We start from the raw sequence: 24496 nt of genomic DNA, 5'->3' as shown, positions 1-24496 counted from the left end.
TAAAATTAAATGAATGAACCCAATGATTTTTTGAGAGATTTCTGTTTAGGATCTGTTACTGCCTATGTCAAATCTTTATAACAGTCACACTAGGGATATCCTGTTTGGTGCTCTGAACCAGCAAATGAGAATGTCCCTAGGAGATGAAAATTTTGCAACCAAAATTGAGCTCATCTGTTTCATTTTCTCCAGGTTTCCAAGTCACTGTTTTAAAGTATTTTAAGACAATATCTTTTTGTCTTCTTCTTGAAAGCATAATACGGAAGATTAAAAGACCTGGTTGCACTTTGTGAAGGGACCGAAGTATCTACCACACTTCTGATTCTTTATCAAGAAAGTCTTGAGTAGGTTAGGAAGAATTGAGTAGGAGTCTCACTTCCTTGTTTAGTCTTGGTCTTGTACCTTATGTTCTGCTTGAGTAAGACCCAGACTGTAAGTAACACAAGGTTCTGGTAGAGTAATGTGGAGACGAGTATTTAATCAAGTCACTTTCTGCTTTTCTAGGTGGCTTGGACATGCATGCATATGCACCTGAACTGATCTGTACATCTGCCTTTTGCCGAAATTTCTTCAGAAACATTGGTTTAAGGAGGGAGATGAGCATCCTAATCACCAGATTGTTCTGTCAGAGTGCGAGGTCAGAGAGAGAAGCACACTATGATAAAATGGTGCTAGTGTTTATGAACAGAGAGCAACAGAAGTATGCCCCTGGTAGGGTCAGTCAAAGCTGAAAGAGACCGAATTACTGTTCTACTCTTATGAATTTCACATTGGATAAAATGCAAAAAAAAAAAAAAACCCCAAGAAAAAGGGAAGAAGGAAGTCTTTTTCTTTTACTAATAATTAGTCCCTAATCTCTAGCCTCAGCAAGTTTGTGCACCTTCCACTTTTTCTAACCCAAAGTCTCCTATGGAAAAGGCAAATATTCCTACTACCACTGTCATCAAAATCTGTCTCTGTTCAGGGAGGCCACAGCATTCTTTTACCACCCATGTCTTCAATTTTTCTCTGTAGCTTGCAATGTATTGTATGGATTTTATTTAATTTAGATGTTTACTAAAAGATCTTATTTCATTGAAGTAAGAATGAAAAATTATTGTACTCTTGCTGAGAAACAGGGAGTTGATCAGTAAAAAGTTGTAGATTAAGAGAAAATATTATTTGAAGTTTTATAGATTAATTACTTAAATACATGAAATACACTGAGTTTTGGAATTTTACCAGAACAACATCAAGTGATGACCTGCATTGGTTGTCCAGTTTTTGAGACTTATGAAATTTGACAAATAAACTAAGGATGACGACTGTTGGCTTTCAGGTAGTCTTTTCAGAAGTATCCTGAAAATAAATGAAGATACAGGAAATTTGGCTTGGTATGTCTAATGAAAGAACAGAATTTTAAAAACCAGTTTCTGATACATCCAAAATCATGTATTAATTGATTGGCAAGAATGATGGTGATATAACCAAAGTCCGACATTGCAGTAAAAACGCCATAAGGTGATCATGAACCCAGTTCTGGGTTTATAGCACAATGTCAAATCACCAGGATTGTAAATTCAGCACTGTGTAAGTCTTCTAACACCTATGTCCAAAGTAAAAATGAAAACTGTTAATGCACTGACTATAAAATTGTCATCTCTTTCGGCTATTGACACGCCTAGGATAAAAACTATAACTGCTGAGCCAAGGTAAAGATGTTTTCCTCCATCTCAAATTTTTATCTTAAGGAGGCTCAAGGTAAATCTTTCTGCTACCATTTTGTGGCATCTCATTATAACATTAAGAAAAGGGTGGAAGGGTTGATAGAAATATGACCTACTTCTGTTAGCAGGGCTGTTTGAAGAATGGTCCTTGTTGCTTACAATATTGCAAAGTGAATGTACAAGCCAACCTTCAGTAAAATTGTAGCATTTAAGTATTTGCAAAGATGTAAATGGAAACATAAGATGGATGACAATGGAGAATCACTCCAGTGGATTTGATTCAGTGAAATGCTACTATGCTCCTTTGGCAGCTGTTCCTGAAGATAGCTTCTCAAAGAACAGTCTGGCATAGATGCTTTCTTCTCGATAAGCCTTTCATTTATCTTTCTTTGACATAGAAGTTGTATTACAAAGTATGAAGTGGTCTTCCAAGCCTTATTTTGTTCTAAAAGAATTATTTCAGAATACAAAAATCCATTACTACCATGGCTGACAGATTTGATGTCATTTGAAAAACAAATAAACAAATTGTAAAAATTCAACATAATTGTGTTCACTAGAGTTCACTAGAGTTGCCAACAAAATGTTACATAGCTGTGGAAATATGCTATTTTTTGCAACTCTATTCCTCCTGACAAAATACAGAGTTGAAGAAAATGATTCAATTGTGTAGATGCTACTAAAGCTGTGGATTTGCATGCATGATTCTTCAGTGTTCTGCAGTAGCAACTCGGAAACTTAATAGTTACCAGGGAGAAATTAAGTGGAGAAAACACTGATTGGCATATTAATTGTGAGAGTGTAAGGAACTAAATGAATCAGATACAGTAACTGATTGTGTTGAATGGGGAGGAGAGTATCAGGCTGCAGGAATGTTACTGGAATAAATCTTAAGTCATTTAATTAGTTATCTTGGCACACAAGATGAAGGATGCCGTAAATGAAATTTACTAATGACACAAAGCTGGAAGGCCTTGCCTTGAAGGAAGAAAATGAAAACATCAAATAAAAAATGTAAAGGAATTGACTAAGAAAAGTGGGATGAAGTTAACTACTATAAATACATATCGTATTTGTATTACAGGAGAGTATCATTCATTCTGTCATGAAAGTGACCAACTTAATTTTTTTTAAAAAAATAAAATGTGTTAAGTCTAAAATTCCAAATTTATTGCATAGGATTGATGTGTAACACTAATTATTCTTCCAGGCATTTACTTTGTCGGAATTCCTTCAAAATGCTTTTCTACATTCCCCAAAGAAATGGCTGCCTAAAGATCAGGATTTTTGCCAGGGTTCTATTGGGTGGCTGTGGAGATATTTGAAGCTTTTAAAGTGATAGTGGTAGACAAAATCTCTTTCTGTGTACCTAAAACAAATCTGGTTTTGCAATACTATATGTCATCCTGTCTCCTCATCCCACCTGCTCAGTGTTTTCCAATACTTGTCCAGGAGGATTTAGCAGCCAGTCACATGGAGGCTAAAAATATATGCCCATTAGCAGGCTAAAAAACCAGAGAATTAGTTATTTCCATTCCTTTTTAAAGATGGCTAGGCCTTACAATCACAGCTAGATCTGAATGAACCACCTCTATGCACCCATTCACAGCCCAGATGACTTCTGGCAGAACCACTGCAGGTTAATTAATTGAACTGGAGCTAATTAATTGAACTGGAGAAAACACTGATAAGCATGTCAATTATAAGATGGTGAGGAAAAGGATGAATTTTTCTTTAGAAAGTCTTAGCAAAAAGGCTTCAAAGTTAACTTGGACACTGTCATTTGTTTGGGTTGTGGGTTTTTTTCCCTAGAAACAAGCTTTCCTCAAAATTAAGGGTAAAACAAAACATTTTTTTAAATGTATAGTTTTATTTTGTATTTTACTTTAAAGAACTTTGACTCTTTCTTAAGATACATATAAAATCGTTTCCGCATAGAAACATAGAGATGATGGTACAAAGATCTCAAATATGCAAGTAGATTATTTTAGAAATTATGTAGAAAATAGCTCTTGAAAAGAAAAAGTTCATGTTATTACTTGGGAAAAGGGTGAAAGAAATTTCTACCATTTTATAATAATTCCAGATAATAGCTTACAATTAAGTGAAGGGTGTTGTAATGATATTTCACTTCAGTACATCATATATTTTCATGGAATATGAAGTATGGAGTAAGAGATTGCTGAATGGCTTAATTTAAACATTACAAATATTCTTGAAGTGTTGCATTTTGTGTGGTGGGTAAAAACGAAAATGAGAAATATTTACTGCTAATGGTTGGTGAGGATTTTTAAAGGAGAGAGATATTCATTGCACTGAAAATATGTTGAAATAATACTACAGAGAACAAAGTCTAATCATTCCTTTTACTATGAGGAATGCAAAATGTGTAGTAAAGTGACAGATACCAGCAATATAGGAATCATGGGCATTAAGAATAAGTATGTATTTTTCTAGTGCAAAACATTTTCATTTCATTCTTCAGAACCCATTATTAAAAGTGTTCAATGGATGACAAAACACTATCTCCAGTCACTTCTGTTCCCCACTTTTCCATTTATATACTTAGGAGGAATTGATTTCTTTCTTAATGAGTCAATTGTAATCAATACTTGCAATGAATTATAGCTGTGTTCTTCACAGTATTGCTCCACAGGGAGATCTATGGCACACAGAACAGTCTGTTGAGCACCCAAATTATTTGCAATAGATTACTGAGCACTGTGGACTTTTTCCTGTGGGCTTAAGGTCAAACAGTTAAAAACGTAAGCTTCACTCTGACTGAAGATTTGAAAGTGACTTTTAGACAACTGCTTATTGCACAAACCCACTATCGTAAGTGAAACAATGGCAGTCATTTTGAGGCTGCAGAACTAACTGTAAACTTGTAATGTTCTCAGCCGACAAGTTTGGAATGTCTCTTATCCATTAGCAGGAATTCAATGCAGCAGCAAAAAAACTGCCAAAACCTAGAACTATACTGATGTTAAGGTCACTCAATGCAATTTTTAATACTCTTAGATCACGTTTTTAATTATTGCAAAATAAGGTAGTGCATTTTCTACTCTTTATTTACCTGTTTTATCAGGGCTCTATTGGAATGGAAATAATGAGACCTTTTCTTTACTTGCTAATGAGAATTATCTTTTCATATGAACTCAATCGCTTTCAGCATCCTTATCAACAATTACCTCTGCATAAGGGCATCTTTCCATTATGACCTTTACTTATTTGTCATCTTAATTAGGCTTTTCTTTTCAGATGGCTTCGAAGAGATGAAAGAATGACATTGACATAATTATCAGTCTATCTCTTTTCAGGGAGCTGACTACCCAACAGGTAAATTCAGGATACCATAGCTACTGCACATGGAAGCACTAAGGCTCAACGTTTATTTGGCAAATGAATACAGAAATAGTTGGTATCGTGCAATTGAATCTCAAAATTAAGTCTTCCTAAGGCTGACAAGTGGAAAATATAGGCTAGTTATTCACTGATTATTTTCAAAATTGTAAGAAGTTTCACTCCAGATAGCATAGCAGGATATCCCAATCTTTTCTTGTGCAAAAACCCCATTCTCAGTTAGCAAAGCAATCTCAAATTTTAAAGAAATATTTTGCTCTGGGAGAAGAATATGGCATGAAAATTGATGAAAACCAAAAGTAGAATGAAAAATGCATACTGAAATTTTCTTTTTAAACCAAGTCAGAGAACCAGTTTGATGCCCAGGTCTGGGGAACTCAGATGAGAATGGAAATGTTGGTGAATTTAGTTACTGAAGGCCCAGGCTGGTGTTTCTTTTTGAAAAATAAGGAATGTAGAGGCTTTTGTTGACTTGTCTGGGATTGACGTGCAGCATTCGGTTTTTCTTTCTTATAAGCCATATCCAATATCCTTACTTGGTATACAATATTTTCTGTTGTCATCAAACTGAAAGCAAACATCATCATTCAAGATGTCTAGCTTTTATGTAATTTTAGCATGGAAACGTTGGACATGTAAATGCATACTAGCAGGCTGTTCTCCATTTTTCCTTTCTCCACAAAATGTTTTACTTTCTCACAGAGAATATTGTGCATGTACCTCACCAAAATCTATGCTGTCTTCTTCCATTTTGTGAAATGTGGACAAAATTTAAATTAGCTTGAAGCTGAGCCTACCCCTTGATTGAATCCAAGACAATTTAACTTTGCAGACTAATTCCACGCTTTTTGCTGCCAAAGTGTAGCTAGCAGTTAAGTCAAAATGGGGATCAGAAATCATACCTTCCAGCTTACCTTTCCTAGTTAGTGATCCTCAAGGAAAGTATGTATATTCCAAACTGTAGGTCTAGAAAGAGATGTCCAGATTGTATATGAAACAGTCCTATCTCCTCTGAAGATTAACAGTTCCTCCAGGCTTGTAAGCATTGGGAAGTGCTATTAATAGCTCTTGTTGAATTTATGGGTGTTGAATACAAATGATAGGTAGATCAGGTCTTTATATCTGTAGAACAGAGTTTGTTATAATTATTTAAAAATAAAAAAAAAAAGAAAGAAACAGAGTTAATTTGTAATGTTGAAAGTTACTTTGATCAATTGTCAATTTTTCAACAATAAAATTACCCACTTCATAATATTTCTTATCTGAAATTATAGCGTATCATATGTAGAATATGATGTACAATTTATGCTGTATGGAGGATGAAGCTATAAAATTTTAATATTTAATCATAGTTTGATAAATCAAAGAAAGATTATGTGTTCATTATATATATTTATACATGGACATAAAATACTTTATACTTAGCGCTGTATGACTACTCATAACTTACACTTAACCCTTAAATGACTAAGCAATGGTGAAGTATCCTATGAAGCTAATCAGCAGATAAAACCTGAAGCTGCTGTAACATTCTATTCTGCTATCATAAAAGCTCTATAAAGGTAACTTACCACCTTTTTAAGGAAAATGAGCTGACAATGATTCTATGCACCATGGGCTTTTCTCAGTGCTCAACTTACCTGGGCACAAGACTCCAAATATGTTGAGAGCCATAAACCAATATAAAGTAGATCAAGATATTTCCAGTAAAACCGTCAAAGCATGTAAGGTTGTCATGTGTTAAAGGATGTTTTTAATCCAAATTTTTCATACGTTCATATCAACTATTCACCAAATGCCCAGATAGACAAATATTAGTATTAGAAATTAAAGGACAGGAAAGCAAAGGCTGCATCAGTGGCAGAGAATTTCAAAGTTCTATTTTTATTTTGCAGAGGTAGCAGTTATGAGTTGGAGTCAGTTATGAGGCAGTTATGACTTGGAGTCAATCTCAGGTGTAATAGTGTAGGAAGCAGTTGTTTACTGATGCAATTAAAGCATATGGAAAGAAGTAATTTTAACAAAACCAGCAATTTAACTACAACATCCATTTATCAACATACGTTTGGGTTTCTTAAAAAAAAATCTTAAAAAAGTTGTGCAGCCATTCCACATTTCCACCTCTAAATCTCATCACCAAAAATCCATTTTATTATCTGTTATTAATGATATGATATTTAAGATAATACTTTTGTTTAAATTACTTTTAAAGACTTGAAAAGAGTCCTGAGAGATGTCTGTTTTCTGCTGACCCAGGCTGATGTAAAAAAAAAAATATTTGGCAAGGGATTTGTGTAGTATTTTGCATCACTCTTAAGATGGGAAAATTATAATTTCTCCAAAGCAATTAAAAAACACGACTGATTATTACTAAAGTTTTAAAGTCAGTATTACTTCTTAATGAGTGGAGTACAGGTATAAATGTGCCTGTAATCTTTGTAGTAAGAGTTAAAAACCATTCAGTCCTATATGAATGATTGAAAAAAGCCCAACAAAAACAACCAAAACACCTGTCATACTCAGAGTTTTCATCTGAAAATTGAAAAAGGATTAATAGGAGGGAAGAGAGACAATAGTCATAAAAGGATCACTTTGTACTAAATAATTTTTGTATGTAGGAGTGAAAACATGGGATTTCTCAACACTTTTGGCATTTTAGGCCTTCATTAGTGATAAATAAAGGAAACGGAGAGCAGGCAATTCCTTGATGACTCCTTGCCAAAGCAGTTGTAGATGCAAAAAAAAAATGTACACTGCTTCAAGAAGAGAATGTACAGGAACTGAGAAAAGGGTTTCTAAATGCACACCTCCCACTCCCCCCCCCCAAAGAATAGGATTGTCAGTTTCCAAGAGATGATCAGAAGTTAGAGGAACATTGTAGGGGAAAGCGTCATATGTTGTTGCTGCCTTCTTACTCTTTTCTAGACATTTTATTTGGGGTAATGTTTGGGAAAGATGTAGGAATAGAACTAGTGTCTGTGTTCTGATATTTTCATAATGCAAAAACTATAAACACCCTTAGTGTAACACTTTTAAAATCTGCACAACTGTCTGCATCTAAAGTCTTGTGTCTTTGGTTAAATGTTACCCAGGTAACATGGTTACCCATGTAACCATTCAGTACAGATAGATAAATAGACAAAAATAATAACTATTATATGGACAATGTCCTACTGTCTCTATCTAATGGATAAATCTTATGTCATAGAATAGCTCAGATTGGAAGGGACTTTGAAAGATCTTCTGGTTAAACCTTTCATGGGAAAGGAAGCCTAGATGAGATTACTAGTCTATTCTGTTGCATCTTGTATCAAGATGTCTTGCACTTAACAATGCTGCATTGCTCACTTCAAGTTAAATAATTCCCATCATAGTTTTGCATGGCTCCTGCACCAAAAGTTCTGTCTTACTGTTCAATATGCAGAAATATCTGGGGTAGGCCGGCAGTTCAGGTAGACATCAGCCTATTTCTGTTGTTTCTCAGTATATTATTCCTCTCATTTATATGTTATTGTCGCCTACTCTCCTTCAGCACGAACTCAGAAACCCTGCACTTTGACGGTCAGTATTTCCTTTTGTTTTGGGAGGATAAGAGTAAAAGGAGAATTTCACTGATTCATAATTCATGTGATGATGATGGATAGTTCCTGCTGAAAAGTGAACTATATATTTGATAACAGTGTGCTACCTAATAATAACTTAGCAGGGAAGTGAACTAAGCAGCATATTTATCAGCAAAGGGGATTCCCAAACAAGTGATTATCTCCTTTCCAAATTTTATATGGAAAGTAGACTGCTGTGAATCTCTGCAGTAGCTATTACTTGCAGCCTATGTAGACAGCAACCCCTGTGCACTGTGAATATTTATTGTCATAATAAGAGATCGAGTCATCTGATAATCTCAGTTCTAGTACTAGATATCCAGCATGAAATAACAACCTGTAGAATAATTTTTTCTCTCCCTTGCTGTTTAGCTTTTTTTGGTTGTTGTTGAGGTTTTAGATGTTTTGGATTTGTTTTTAGTTCATGAAACTGATCTGAATTATTTCAAAGCAGCAATAAAATCTATTTTATTTTCAGTGAGCTGAGCCGAGTCCTATTTGATCATGTTCTTTTCCATTTGTATTCTGTTTAAGTAGAACTCATGCCATGAAGCTAAATATGAATTGCATGACAAACAGTGCATCCCTGTAAAGTGCTGCATGCTGTTAAAAAGCTAAAATTCTTTTTTCTCTGAAAAATAACTTTCTGTATTCTGATGTGACAACAGACAATAAATCAAAAGTGTGATTGTAGTACTGAACTTGATGAAATTATTATGGAATTATATCTGGCATAATCAGTCTTCCCCATAAAGTTTGAATTGTAAGCTATAGCCCTGATCCTGTAAAGGTCACCACTTAAGGCTGACATCTTCACAGATCTCTCCAACAGCATTATTGCTGATGAAATCTACATAAGTGCTGGAATTTACAGCTACAGAAAACAGAAGAAAAGGAATAGCTTTAAAAACACTGAAATATTCAAATATGTAGATAAAAAATGGAGATCTGAAGAATAATTGAAAGATAGCTAGTGACAAACACTCTGATATGGTGTTTTGTAGCTGATACACAGGACATCCAGAGCCACCAAAACACGTGAAAAATGTTAATGAATCTGTGAAGTGAAATCTTTCAACCAACCAAATTGAACATGATTTTTCACTCCACCCATTTTCCCCAGCTTTTATTCTTGATAGATAACCAGTGAGATGGCTGGAATTTTGTCTGATGTAGACAGACAGACAATGGCTGAACTGGACTCTACGTTAATTTGTTTTCTTCTTTTTTCAATTAATATTAAGTAATAAAGAATATTTTTTTTTTAGTTCCTGAATTAAATCACAGATAATTTGGCAATTTTTCCTCCCAAATAAGAGGGCCAGGTTGTTTCAAGATGATTGCATATGACTGATTTGTTTTACTTCAAAAACACACCTGTGATATAAAACAGGTAAAAACAACTGAAGTCAAAATAAAACACTTTCCATGTATCAGTGAGTTAATGCTGAGAAATTAAGCTGCGTTGAGAATATTTCCTCTGAGTTTCAAAAAGTGATAGAATATATTTTCTGTTTACTGTAATAGTTCTTTTTCAAATCATTAGAACAGGCAAAGTGTACAATTATCAACTTTTTACTAATGAAGTAGCTTGCTTTCCTTAGAACTGATACTGTCTGTGGCAGCACTTCTTTGTGTGCTGCCTTACAGAATGGTAGGATTTATCTGTCCTTACACTAGACTTGGATTTGACAAAGTTATACATTCAATTAACTCATGGAAACTTGTCACTCAGAAGTTTGAAACTGATTGATTAAGTGAATAAATAATCTATGTTGTTTTCATTAGTATCACATTTTCCTTGCATACTAAATTGAGAAAGATAAAATCAGGACCACTCTAATGAATTGCTAGGAATATGCAGTAGTTATCTAATGGTACCTTTCTTTTGGAATGTAATTTATCTTCTTCAGTTTAATTGACTTGTTTAGTCAAATATAGCACTGCCAAGCAGAGCTTTTGAAAAAGATATTTCAACAGTTTGCTAAACTATGAACTCATGCATATCTAATGAGACCTCAAAGCAAAGCATAGTACATGCATGTGGTGTAGTAGGAAGTGTTCCAAACAGAAGAAACTGTTAGACAAAGGTAAAAGAGACTATCCTCTTTTGAAGTTTTCTTATTAGTCAAAAATGTATATCCTTGGCAGCCTTTGAAAAGAGGACAAAAAAAAAAAATCTACAAAGTTAATTCCTTGCCATCAAGAAAGCCAGACACGTTCTTCTGTCCCCCAAATATTTTTTAATAAAAAAGGATAAATTTTGAGGTTTTAATTTGTGAAAGTTAAAAGAGGAATGTGTCCATTAATCATAGTTCTTTTCATAACCATGGAAGTCTAATGAAGATTTTTGGCTGAAATTAACAAATATTTTGATTGTTGTTTTTATTGGAAAAATGATATATCTTTGTTGTTAGGGAAGATTTTATGTTAATGAGACAGCTAATGAATTTTTGTTATCAGAGGATATAAAACACTTCAAAATGAAAAGCTGAAGGAATTATTACTTAGACTATACAATAGTAATTGGGTTTTTCTTTCTTTTGATTATCTCTATGAACTTCAGTTTCTGAGTGCTTTCAGCTAAAAAATTTAATCTTTCTTAACTGTAGTAACAAACAGCTTGAGTCTCAAGATGATAGATTGCATATTTTCAAGCAAAACTGAGAAATACTTGATTTGACTTTCCTGGGATAGATGTGACTAGACCAGTGGTTGACTGAGCAATGAAATTTTTAGATATTTTTTGCTTTGTGTCTCATGGTTGGATTACTCTATATCTAATAAAAGATTAACTTCAGTGAGATATTCCTAATCTTTGTCTTTCATGTATAGTTTTAATAATATATACCTCACCTCACATATATTCAATAATATACCTATACCACACTGCAGAAATACAAGAAAATGTGTGGGCAACATGCTGCAATTTTTCTTTAGTGCAAATATTAATCTGTTTCCATTTTTAAAGTTAAAAGGAAACAGTGTAACAGATTGAAGTTATTTGTAAGAGAATGAAGCACTTGTATAAACCTTGTTTTCTTATGAAACCATATGAAAAGAAAATCTCCGTACAAATGTCATGGCTTTTATAAGGATCCAATCACATAAAATATGTGATGACGCAGTATTATCATCTGAAATGCCATTCTACGTTACTGTCAGGATTTTGGTTCTTCACATACTTCCTACAGGCTTTTTGTCTCCCAAGAGGTTCTCCTATATTCTACATCAGAATCTCAACCTTTTCCACAACATTGCTCTTCGGAACAAGAGACATAATATATTACATTTTTATGTATCAAGAACTCCTTTTCAGTTATAGGATAATCTTATGCCCTCTCACTATCCAATTTAATTATATATGTTTACTTTTAATATTCAGATTCTCTAGTGATGATCTGATGATCCTACAGATGTGGGAAAGAATTTGTCCTGAAGATCTAGAGGAATAAGAAAGCTCTACAAGATCTGAATTGTGATAATATATAACTAGTTACATTTTCATTTGGAGAGCCTGGTCTTTCCCATTGTACATTCAACAACAAAATTCAGACAAGGTAAGAAAGATCTTTAATTAAAAAATGTGAAATTTTTTTTTGTTCACTTGTTTTAACTCTTGGACTTCCTCTTGAGAAAAGGGGTCATCATAATAACAGCTGCCTTTGAATTGCCATGATATTTAATGTAATATATGTAAAGGCCATATGACTGAATTTTCAGTCTGAGTTCTGTACAAATCCTACAAATAGCTGTTCGGATAAGCATGTATCATTACTAATAACTATATCATTTCCTAAGCAAGAAAACTGATTGTTGATTCTGATCTGAGCTGTTACTGAAGTCAAGCATGATCAGATGTGAAGTGTAATAGAAAAAATGTCATAGAAAAGAAGCCACTTTTTCTAGTTAAAAAAAAAAAATCAAACCAGAATTTACTATGTGTGTCACCTTAAGCTGCTAAAGCAAAGGTTTTGCAACAAAGTTGCAACAGTAAAAACAATTTTCCTGTACTCTTCTCTTGTGCTGATTAAAATGTTTGTTGTATGTACTCACATATTAAAGGCAGGGAAATGTCATGATGCAACATGATGAAAGTCAGATGAAGTAAAAACAGTGATGTCAAAATTGCCATGATTCTTGTTTTATTCTTTTACACCTAACAGTCAAAATGCTGACAAAAATGCCTATCTCTAGTAAGCAGGAATATTTGTACTCTGTTCCTGATATTCTCCCGTAATTCTTTTATTACAAAATTAGAATTATTTTGAGTGAGTTTATGAGCAATATTAAGGAACTCACCAGAACAGGATAGAGAAGTTAGCTGGACAATTTTGAATTTCTATTAATGCTTTGACTATTAAATACAACATAAATACTTGGCCCTGTTGTACTTAATGGGAGTTTTGTCATTAATCCCTTTGTGCTCCAAGGAATCCAGGCACAAATCTTATTGTGGTTGTATCTGAAAAATTATTTCATAGATTTCTTGATGTAAAGTTTATTGTTAGACAAGCAAATGGCTTTGTGATAGCTGACCTGAATTTATTCTATAAAGTTCTATTCTCCTTTGTAGTCAGTTAATGATTTATTTTCTGTCATTCCTGAATCTACCTTAATGCACTATTATGCATGGCTGATGTTTCAGATGTATTACATCACTCTCCACAAGGCTTAAGCTTTATGTTGGCATCAAGTATTGTCTGGCACAATCTATTTAGCTACTGTATTTCAGTCTCTAAGCTTTTGATGAATCTGGAATCATGACTTAAATATTTACCATTTGCTGTTGAAGTGTGTTACAAGAAAGAGATTATGCATGCAGAAAGTGTATAGGGAGTTTGAAGATAACAAATGATACATCAAGCACAGCCTAATGCATTTTACTGGAGTAGAAACAGTGGTAATAAATCACCTGCCAATGTTGATAATAAAATACTGCATTGGCCTCCATCAGCCACAAGAGAAAGGTTAAATGTTATTTCTCACAATAACCATGTGGTCTTCATTCCTGACATCTTTGATATGAAATTCTGTCATTATTTGCAGTAGAAACCGTGATCTTTATAAAAGATATTCCATTAAGAATAAAACCCGATGCTTGCTAACCTCAAATATCCCTAAAACCCCATCCATTTTATGGTTATTGTACCATCTAAATTGTCTCCCATTTTGAGGAAAATACCGCCTGTTTTGCAAGTTGGCTTGGAATTCACCATCACCAGCTTTGGCTGACTTCTAATTATTTGTTTCATAGCCACTAAAGCTACATTCATTTGTGAGATGACTTGTTAGGTGGTGCTCTGCACTGGAGTGGAGTGGAGAGAGAGATGGTGCAGGATACTCTTTCTGTATCTCAATAGAGAAGCCCCTACTGGGAGCAGGGACAGTGACTTATGAATGGCTTTTTAAGAGAACTGATTTGATAAGACAGAAGAGGAATATAGACCATGAGTAAAGTCTATGTCCATTCAGATGCTGGTCACTCTTTGCTTGTGTAGAATCGGGCAGAGCCCACCTGGATTTTCCCATAGCATGCTGTGCAGACTGGAGTCCTATCTGGGGAGAGAAGCTCTCTCATTTTAGACCTTAGAGCTAATATATGATTTTCTTACAAGAAAGTAACCATATTCCTTAAGGATGTTCTGCTGAAAACTTCTCACCACACTCAGATAGAGGCAGAGTGAGACAGGTGATGTATGGCTGGTACGCAGTGGGAACTGCCCAAGGGCTCATCTCCTACAAGGAACCAGCTGACGTTTATCCTGTGGCCAAGGGGTTTGTACAACACATCACAGACCAGCACCTACTTGGGTTAACTGTTACGTGGATCGCTGACTTGTAAATGTGCAATGGTTTCTTGGTCAGGATCAGAACAGATGGTTCTGTACAACCTCAGGATTACAATTTAAAACATTACATATTACACCTCATCTCAGTCAAAAGGCAGCTTACTGTGGATGCTGAAAAAATAACCCTTAAATTAGCAGATATATGCTGACTACTATGTAGTAGTATGATGTATAGCAAAGGCTCAAGTCTGTTTTAGAGTAGCTGGCAGCTTTTGGGGACAAAAGCCTCACAGGACTTGGGACTAAATGTTTCTTTGGCTCATATTCCAACTGTTTCACCTGTCCATTTTGGCAGTCTATGATGTTATCAGTAGAGCTTCTATTTACTATTTTAAAGTATTTTGTTATAATTATATACATATTAGGTTTCCAGCATGTTTTCCGTATACTCATCCCTGCATTAAGCTTTTCTGATTGCAAGGAATTTTACTGAATATCCCTTAATATCAAAATACCATTGATGATCTTGGAACAATATTTCCTGTAGAGAATGTTTTCATCCCTTTCTCTTGTTTTCATAGATATGACTTAAGGCTTAGTCTGCTATTTCATCTCACAGCACAATGAGCTGAATTAGTAAACAGAGTGAAACGTCACATTTTCAATCTTATATGTAGAAAAGTTACTGGAATTAGCATTTGCAGAAAAATGGCTCTCCTCTTCTAGACCTGAACAGTGGAGTCAAATCCACTTTAATTTAATTTCTTAGTTTGCACTACATTGACCAGTCTAGCCTTTCCTCTATTCATTACTTAGCTAACAAGGTAGTTTAAGATACTGTTATATCCTGACTGTTTATAAGTGAATAACTATGTATATAAGAGAGGGTACATTTTTGTCAGATGCATATGGGAACAAAGATTAAAAGGAGAAAAATGAGAAGAATGACATGGGAAGAGAGGCAAAAATCTTTTTTTGCAGAGTGAAAGAAGTGAGAATAGAAAAGATAGGGGAAAGAATTTAAAACATAACACAGACTAGAAGTTGTTTAGCTTTCACCAGAAATTTAGTGGAAAACATTGGTTTTATGGAGCTATAGTAAATTAATACAGTAAATGGACCAAGCCTGTATATGCTGATAGAAATATTATAATGCAATTCTTTTTTAAGATTCTCAATACTACTTGTATTATATTAGAATTTTCCTTAAACAAAACATAAAATAAGACTGTATCTCTTTAACACTACTTCTTGCATCCTACCTCAAAATCCTTCTCTGAGCTCAGAATTCTCAATAGGACCACAAATGTAACCAAATATGTCATTTTTTTTTTTATTCATAATATGTTAGTGTCTATATTACCTATGATATTGGAAATGTTTGGCTTTGCAATATTAAGTTTAATTTTGCCACATCCGCCTTCAGTTTATTAAACATGAGTTTATTATGCCCCAAAAGGATAATAAGAAGCAGCTAGAAAACAACAAGTTATAGCTAACAAGGTAAATTAAGATGCTTTTTTATCTTGGTCAGTATAAAACTGAATAACTATGTGTATAAGAGAAGGTACATTTGGTGTCAGATGCAGCTGGGAACAAAGATTAAAAGGAGAAAAGGAAAAAGATGCGAATGAATGACATAGAAAAAGAGGCAAGAGCAAGCTAGAGGGTGAAGCAGAAATTAACAAGAGAGATTTATGCTTTAAATGCAATAAATAAAACATTTTATTCTCTCTACTGCATTAGGGAAAGAAGACCATGCATCAAATTATATATGTTAAATTTGAGTAAAAATACTTTAGTGTTTGATTATTTTTTTCATAGAAACATCTGTTTGAGTTTCAGTGAAAAGAAGTGAGCTTCACAAGTACATGCTACATCATGGGTCCAGTTTCTTTGTTGAGATTTCTGGGGATGTGTAGAGAGGATAGTTAAGACTGTTAAAAACATAGCTTTGATATCTAGTGACTTCTCTTTAAACACTTAGCCATTTAGAGTACCCCTAAATTCAAATTAGTTGACAAGTCTTCTTGGCTTCCTAATTATGCTTCTCCACCATTTTCCTAATCTAAAAGGCAGGAAAATATGAAAGGAATACCAAATAGGTTTTGCTGGGGTTTTTGTGGTTTGAATTTTTTAGATTTTTCCCTCAAAAACCTACCAACCTTGCAGGTTGCTCACTTAGAAAACTAGGCTTTTATTTCACTTGCCAAAGGTGAAATAAAAATTTATCTAGAAATTGATCTCCATGTTGCCTATGAAATTCAAATGTAAGAATGTACATTGCCAGAAATAATGGAGAAGGGAAACGGGAAGTTCTGCTTATAGTCCTCATTAATAAAAAATTAAAAGGCTAAGTTATTTTTCATTTACCAAGTTGCTTAAAGCACTCTGTCATTGATCATTCCAAATGGAAGTGCATTAATGAAGCTATATATTAATTTCTGCATGAGGGCAAAAAGTGATTATTTTAATTTGATGATACTAAAGTCTTTGAAAATTCAGTTTGTAGGATTTTTTTATTTCACATTCATCATACAGGAGAGGAATATAAGATTCCATAGCTAAGAGCCATAGTGAAAGGGTTATTATTGTCTGCTCATTATTTTTGCTTCACTTTCTGAGATAATTTTTCACTATGTGGATAGATCTCATCTGACTCTTTTTACTTGGTAATTTTATTATAGGTAGGATCTTTGGACATCAGAACAGTCCTGCCTTGAGTTTAATCTTCTATCTTTATTGTATGAAAAATGCTCCGGTATCTTCTTCAACCTGAAATCTAACTGAAAGAGAAACAATCTGTCATAAAAGATCATTTGTACAAATACATTGCAAAGAGTGGATGATGTTACCATGATTATAGAATTCCAGAATTACTTGGGTTGGGCCTTTTAAAGATCATAGAATAGTAGGGGCTGGAAGGGACCTTTAGAGATCATCTAGTCCAACCTCCCTGCAGAAGCAGGTTCACCTACCTAGTTCAAACCCCTTATCAGGGGCTGAGACATCTTTCAACAGATCAGGTTGCTAAAAGCACTGTCCAAACTGACTTTGAACAGTTCCAGGGATGAGCATCCATGTCTTCTCTGGGGAATATATTTAGCTTCTGTGCTGAGAAATCTCATGTTCAAATCTCATTGTTCAGAAAATGTTCCTTGTTTATTTTAGAGTATGAAAAATGCAAAATGATCATGTTATTCACTGAAGGGGAAGTTCTAAGTTTGCTATATTATGACGTTTCTTTCTACAGTCTGGGTTATTACTTTATGAATTCTACTTTCCTACTCAGTTCTTCCTCTGCCTTGGGAATTTAAGTGTACAGCTGTCTAATATCAGCTATTTTATCCACTGGGGGAAAATTCGCTATGTTTATTTCTCCATATATCACTTGCAGGAATTGATTCACCAGTACATTTGTTTTTGGGTTTTTTTTCCCTAGTTTTCTAGCTTGTAATGATTATGACCACTCTTCCGTCATCATCATTGGTATTGAAGATTGATACTGTTTGAATCAGATATGGGGGGTGATATACAATTGTGTTGATATAGAATAGTAAAATGTAAAGTGGAACAGAAATCTCAGAATCTTGCATTGTATCCTGAGATAGTAGGTTACAACATAAGGTGGCAGATGTTTCATTAGAAGTCAACTGGGGGTGAAGAATGAAATTAAGTGCTAAAAAGAAGGAAAAAAGAGCAGGAAAGAGATGTAGGTGAGATGGCTTCTTCATGAGATCCTGATATATCACTTAGTTATTTTCAGCTAGTTAGACAAAATATCTTTTACTTATGTTAGGCACATGACATTTGTGTCAGTCCTAATTACTCTATTGGGGTCTGTCACCAGTTTTAATCAGGTTGTCAGAATCTAAATTCTCTAGAACCATAATGTATACAATCCACAACAAACTAGCAAGCACTATATGAAACACTGAAACATCTACAGGCTTCTGTGAAGCCTTCAGTTGCAAGGTTTCTTGATTATTTTTTTTTTAAAACATGTTTTCAGATTTTGGACTCAATTCGTCCTGCAAAAGGCTCAAATTTTGAATATATACATTCTGTTTCACAGAACCTGTTTGCAGGACCATTACAAGTTTCTGAAAAGAGCTTATGCTTCATATTGAATCCATGCAAAATTTGATATTTTCAGATTTATTCACAGTTTGTCAAACTCTAAGAGGAGATACTTTTAATGTAGTCTTTTAAAGAACTGTGAGATTTACTCTGCAGTTACTCAGTGCAGCGCCCAAGATTCAGTATCAAAACAATATTTCTCAATCCACAAATCTGCACCAAACTCTTTGTAGTTGACATTATTTACATCCTTAAAAAAAGAGAGAAAAAATATATTAGATTTTGGTTTTGTTTCAGAATGTTGGCCAGTCTTGTTTCACTTATTGCCATTATTTATTCATGGAGTCTAGCAGTAACTACTGACTGGTGGGTTAAACACTTTCTCTTTGCACTTAAATTCAGAACTTTGGACATTCTGCTAAACCTATAATGATGTTTTCATGTTCCTCATTGAACGAAGCTTATGAAATTTTTGCACCAGGTGTACTTCTAAGAAAATACACTAAACTTTTCACTAAAGAATTTCATCCCTTAAAACATTGCTTGACTCTTTTTTTTTTTTTTAAAGCTTCTAAACTTATGCATGGCTACATTTTGGATCAATAATTTGTCTGTGGACATCTTTATTTTTTTTCAGTCAATTCACAAATGGAAAAATAGGTGTAGTTTATTTAATAGGCAATTTGCTGCTAGATCCTGAGAATATCAATGGCCATATACAATAAAGCCGTACCAGATATTTTCTCTGAAGCAAGAAAAGCTGGAAACTTGCCATTGGCATATAGAGCTGTACTAGTCAGGGCTGCTTCCAACTGAGATATGAGGGGCCAGAATCAGTGTTGGAATAAATTGGCATGATTTTATTAAATACAAGTGGAGTTGTGCCGACTTATATCAGCAGTAAATTTGAGAACATATCCATATGGCTTTTACATTTATAATGGAGAGTCTCCAAAAGCAGTAGATCAGAGATGGTAAGGATTAATTCAAGCATGTAATTTTTATTTCACTAGTCTGAATGAAGCAGAAATGTGCATGAAAAATATTCATACATCTTTAGCAACTATTCTCCAAGTTACTTGTTGAGAAGCTGTATGAAATATCTCTGCATTTTATGGGGAAAGAGTTTTGTCTCTTACCTTGCTAAAATTTTAATGAATGAAAAGCATATAACCTTTAATGCAATAGAATCTTTAGTTCACAATTAGTTTATTTTAATTTTACTATATTTTGAAAATATGGCTTGTTTTTTTGTCCACCAGCCTACATAACTTTCTTTTTACACTTAAAAAGTAAAAATTAATTTCTTCTTAAAGGATATTGAACAAATCAAAGTACTATACATGGATGACACTTAATTCCTCATATTTCCTTTAGTTTCTAAGATGATGCTATTTCTTAATTCTATTACACTTTGTGGTGGTTTAGCCAGGTGTCCACCAAGTTGTAATATCACTCCCCCTCCTAAAGTGGAGGGAAACTCTGAGAAATATAACAAGCAGTTTGTGAGTCATGATAAGGATGGAGGGATGACTCAGCAATTAGCTTCACGTGCAAAACAGACTCAACTTGGGGAGAAAAAGGTTTGATTTATTAAAGGAACAATAAGAACAGGGAGATGAGAAATAAAACTGATTCTTAAAACAACTCCCCCCACTGGTCCTTCCTCCAGGACTCCCCTTCCTTCCCCGCCAGCGGTGCAGGGGATGGGGGATGGCTGTTGAGCAGGTCCATTACAGATGGACTTTGCCACTGCTTCTTCTCAGGGGGAGGCCTCCTCACACTTCCCACTGCTACACTGTGGAGTCCCTTCCATGGGAGACAGTCCCTCACTAACTTCTCCATTGTGGGTCCTTCCCATGGACTACAGTTCCTTATTCTGGCATGGGGCCTCCCATGGGGGCAGTTCCTCACACCCTGCCCCAGTGTGAGTCTTCCACTGCGAGAACAGTCCTTCAGGTACCAACTGCTCCTGCATGAGTCCCTCACAGGATCACAAGTCCTGACAGCAAACCTGCTCTGACGTGGGCTCCTCTCTCCCCATGAGCTCCCAGGTCCTGCCAGGAACTTATTCCAACACAGGCTTCTCACTAAGTCACAGCCTTCTGGCATTCACCCACTCTGATGTGGGCTCCTCCACGGGCTGTGAGTGGATCTCTGCTCCCTGGTGGCCCCCATGGACTGCAGGGGCACAGCTGCCTCACCATGGTCTGCATCACAGGTCACAGGGGAGTCTTTCTTTCAGGACTGAAGCACTCTCCCCCACTTCCTTCTCTACTGACCTTGTTGTGTGTAGAGATGTTTTCACATTCTGATTCGCTGCTGTAGCTGCCATTTAGCAACTATACAGCAACTTCTCCTTCTCAAATACGTTATTTACAGAGGTGTAACCTCCATCACTAATTGGCCAGGCCTTGGTCACCTGCAGGGTCCATCTTAGAATTGATTGGCATTTACCTTATCAGCTTCTGGCAGATCTTTGTTCAAAGAAGCCACCCCTGTAGCTCCTCCCGCTACCAAAAAACCTGGCCCAGGCAAACGTACAACACACTTCTTAAACACTGTAGACTTGTTTGAATTTATCATTCTTTATTGTTTCAAACAAAGATGGGACCTTCCTTATGGACCTATTAATGTTAAAGGATTTCTGGATGCTTACTTGAAGTGGTCCGAGTCCTGTTACTATAGGGTTGGCATCCAGATTGCAAGAACTAGCATTACAGTTGACACAGGTTGACAGTTACTTGTTTTCTTAAGAAAAAGGGCAACTGACAAAGTGTGTGGAGACAGAACTATCTTTTTCCTCAAGAGTTTTCCTGACAGGTAAAGTTGAGACTTGTAGAAATGTCAGGAAGATGCTGATGGCCAGAGGATACATTTCCTACAGCTAAAAAGGCTCCTGTGTGTCAATTCCATTCTTTTCAGAGATATAACATAGTTTTCAAGTGTTTTTCTAATTTATGCTTTGGTTATTGTAACAGACAAAAATATCACTGGACATCTATTAAGAAATATTGGTAGTTTCCGTGAACTTGATTTCGAGTAAAAAACCCTCATGTTAATCTGTGCAAATGCTACAGAAAATGCTCAGAACCTGGATTTTGAGTTAGTCTTCTCAGTCATGATGTCAAGTAAGTGATGATCTTGCAATACTTAATTCTCACTCAGTTCTATATTCAATTAAATAGTAGGGTTTAAATTCTATAATCATTGTCTTTTAAACTGTATAATTTTTGTTAATTTCTTTTCAGACATTTATTTTCTCCCCACAAATCTGTGCCCTTTCTTACTGATGTTAAGTATAAGGCTTTAATTTAAACTTGCTTGTTTAGAAAAATCCATATTAGTTAACATCAAGCTCACTTTCCTACTATACTGTAAAGAAGCCTCTTTCAGATACTCATGTATACTAGGATAAACAATATAGTTCCAGAGATATTTTTATGTACGCTGGAAATAATTTCCAAAGCAGAAATTCTTTGCTCCTGTGTTTTTTTTTTTTTATTTTGCCCAATGAACACCTGCAAATTTAAATAAACTTGTGGAATACCCTCCGTTAAATTGTTTTTGATCCCCTGAGGCTAATTGTCTTGAATTCTTTCTGGAAACAACTTTGCATATTTTTTCATAAGCCACAATGAAGGAAACAATAACTGTGAATTTATAAATATCCTGAAGGTTATCCACTTGATAATATTTTCTACTTCTTTGAGCTTGTAATGACATTTCCTTGAGATCACTGGGGTTTTGTGGGAGAAGTTTATGTAAATATCTCCTGCTTTCAACAATGGGATGATAAAATAAGGCATTGTTTTTGGCTTCAGTTGATATGGCAACAAAGATTTGTGTCATCGAGAAATAACCAATGTCCTCCAGGAGAAAAAAAAAAAAAAAAGCTTTTTAACAAATCAGAAGACAAAGACAACATCAAAAGGCATAAAAGGATAAGGAACATACTTGGTGAAGGCCTCTGTCAGACATCTTGTTTCAGATACAAGAACTGTGTAAATTGTTCAAGGACTTCCAGAGATACTTTCAACTAGAGACTCAAATTTTGTAAAGTCAGGAAATATCATGACCAAGGTAGAGAGAAATCTTTGGTCTCTGTCTGTTTGGAAATACCTAGTCTCTGTTGATTTTTACACTGTTTTATTTACCAGTACCAATAGTTGGAAGAGAATGTTTTAAATCTTCCTGCATTGGAAAAGAGAACCAAGATTTTTACCCCTCCATAATACTGTTTTATCTTTTTGGGTCTACAACATATAATTATTTTTCTGTCTTTTCTGCAGAAACTGTTTTACTTAATATTGATTGAGACAGAGAAAAGTATTTTGCAGATTTTTTTTTGGGGGGGGCATCTACTTGAGAGTTGAGATCCAGGGCTTTTTCCTTAACATTTACTTAATAATAAACCATTTTATGCAATAAAGAGCTAATTCAGAATACTTTATACCCATTAGGACTCAGCAGTAAAGTTGCAGATCTCAGTTACTGTTGTGAAGCAAGTGAGCAGACAAACATGAACTTAGGTCTCCTTTTACAAGTTAACTGTCCTATCCTCTTCTCTGGGAGTGTGTTATCTCACATTTCTCTCTGCTGCTGTTTGAAGGTTTTTAAAACTTGCTGCATGTTTTTAAATACAATTCTGCAAACAAGTGATTTATTCCCATTCCTTTTGGGTTTGAAATTCTGAAAGGTGTTAAGTCAGAATTAATTTTTACTTTTTTTTTTTTATCCAAGACCAAATTGGGAGAAATCTAGCTATTGTGTAATGTATTTCTCCCATCAGAAGGAAGAATAAGAGTCATAAACATTTTCTCTGAAGGAGACTATAGCATAGATATCAGCTGCCATTTCAGCTGTACGTACTGACTAAAAGCTGTCTAACACTGTGGCATTAAGAATCAGAATTTGATATTGTTGTTTGAATAGCTAATACACAGGTATTTTAGATAATAAATGGCAGGACTAGTGTACATGATTACAAGCCTAAAGAAGTTAACATTGTTGTCAAAAGATCAAGAAAGTCAAAATTAATGTACTTCAAAATCTTATGTTACATGATTAAAAGCAATTAGTGTCACTGAGAAAATGGTGAATGTATTCCAATTATTACATAATAATAAATTAAAATAAGTAAAAAGCTTTTGTGGTACACAGAGCTTGAAAGAAAATAAATTTCTATGTTTTTTGTTTTCCTAAGCAGAAATCTAGGTAGGATATCATCTAGAAGTAAAAGTATCTTTTTTTTCTTTTTTTTTTTTCAGAAATAAGCCCTTAGGGAAGAAATCTTTTTGGAAGTAAACATTGATAAAAAAGTAGCAATTTTTTCAAGTTTAATATTTTGAGCAGAAAAAAATATTATCATACATGTTCAGTTATGTTTTAACACTACTTCAAGATTATTATGCATTTATATCTAGTCTTCCAACATCAGAAAGTTTTGTTAACATTTTAGAATTACTTGGAGCCCTACTATATATGTGGAATTGAAGTCTACATAGTCTGTTTAAACACCCGAGCTGTCTGAGAAATAAGTTTTACCTCCAATGCAGCTGGTACTTCAACAGCCAGCTGCAACATTGGAGCACAGCAGGAGCAGAGCTGCTCTGTGCAGAGCATGAGCCAGGGTGCAGCTCCTGGGGTTTGAATTTAGTAGGCAGAGCCAGGGTGCTGAAAAGAGTACTTGCCATTAGTCTAGGGCTGGAGCATCAGTTCTTAGTTGCCCTATTATAGCATATGCATCAAGATTTCTCTGATGTGATGCATTATTTGGCAATAAGATTTATTCCATGTATTGCTTTGTGCAATGTATTTCCAGTTTTTTATTTCACTACCAGTTCAGTTAGAGCTTTTCTGGGTAAACTGCCAAACTTTGGGGACCTCAAGAAATAGTCTACAGTCTCTTTCATTTGTAAAATACTGTTCAGTCACTGAATGTTCAACCTCA

The sequence above is a fragment of the Colius striatus genome, chromosome 3 (assembly GCF_028858725.1).
Source record: "Colius striatus isolate bColStr4 chromosome 3, bColStr4.1.hap1, whole genome shotgun sequence".
NCBI classification, from domain to species: domain Eukaryota; kingdom Metazoa; phylum Chordata; class Aves; order Coliiformes; family Coliidae; genus Colius; species Colius striatus.
The sequence above is the reverse complement of the archived record's forward strand: the minus strand, read 5'-3'. Positions refer to the sequence as shown.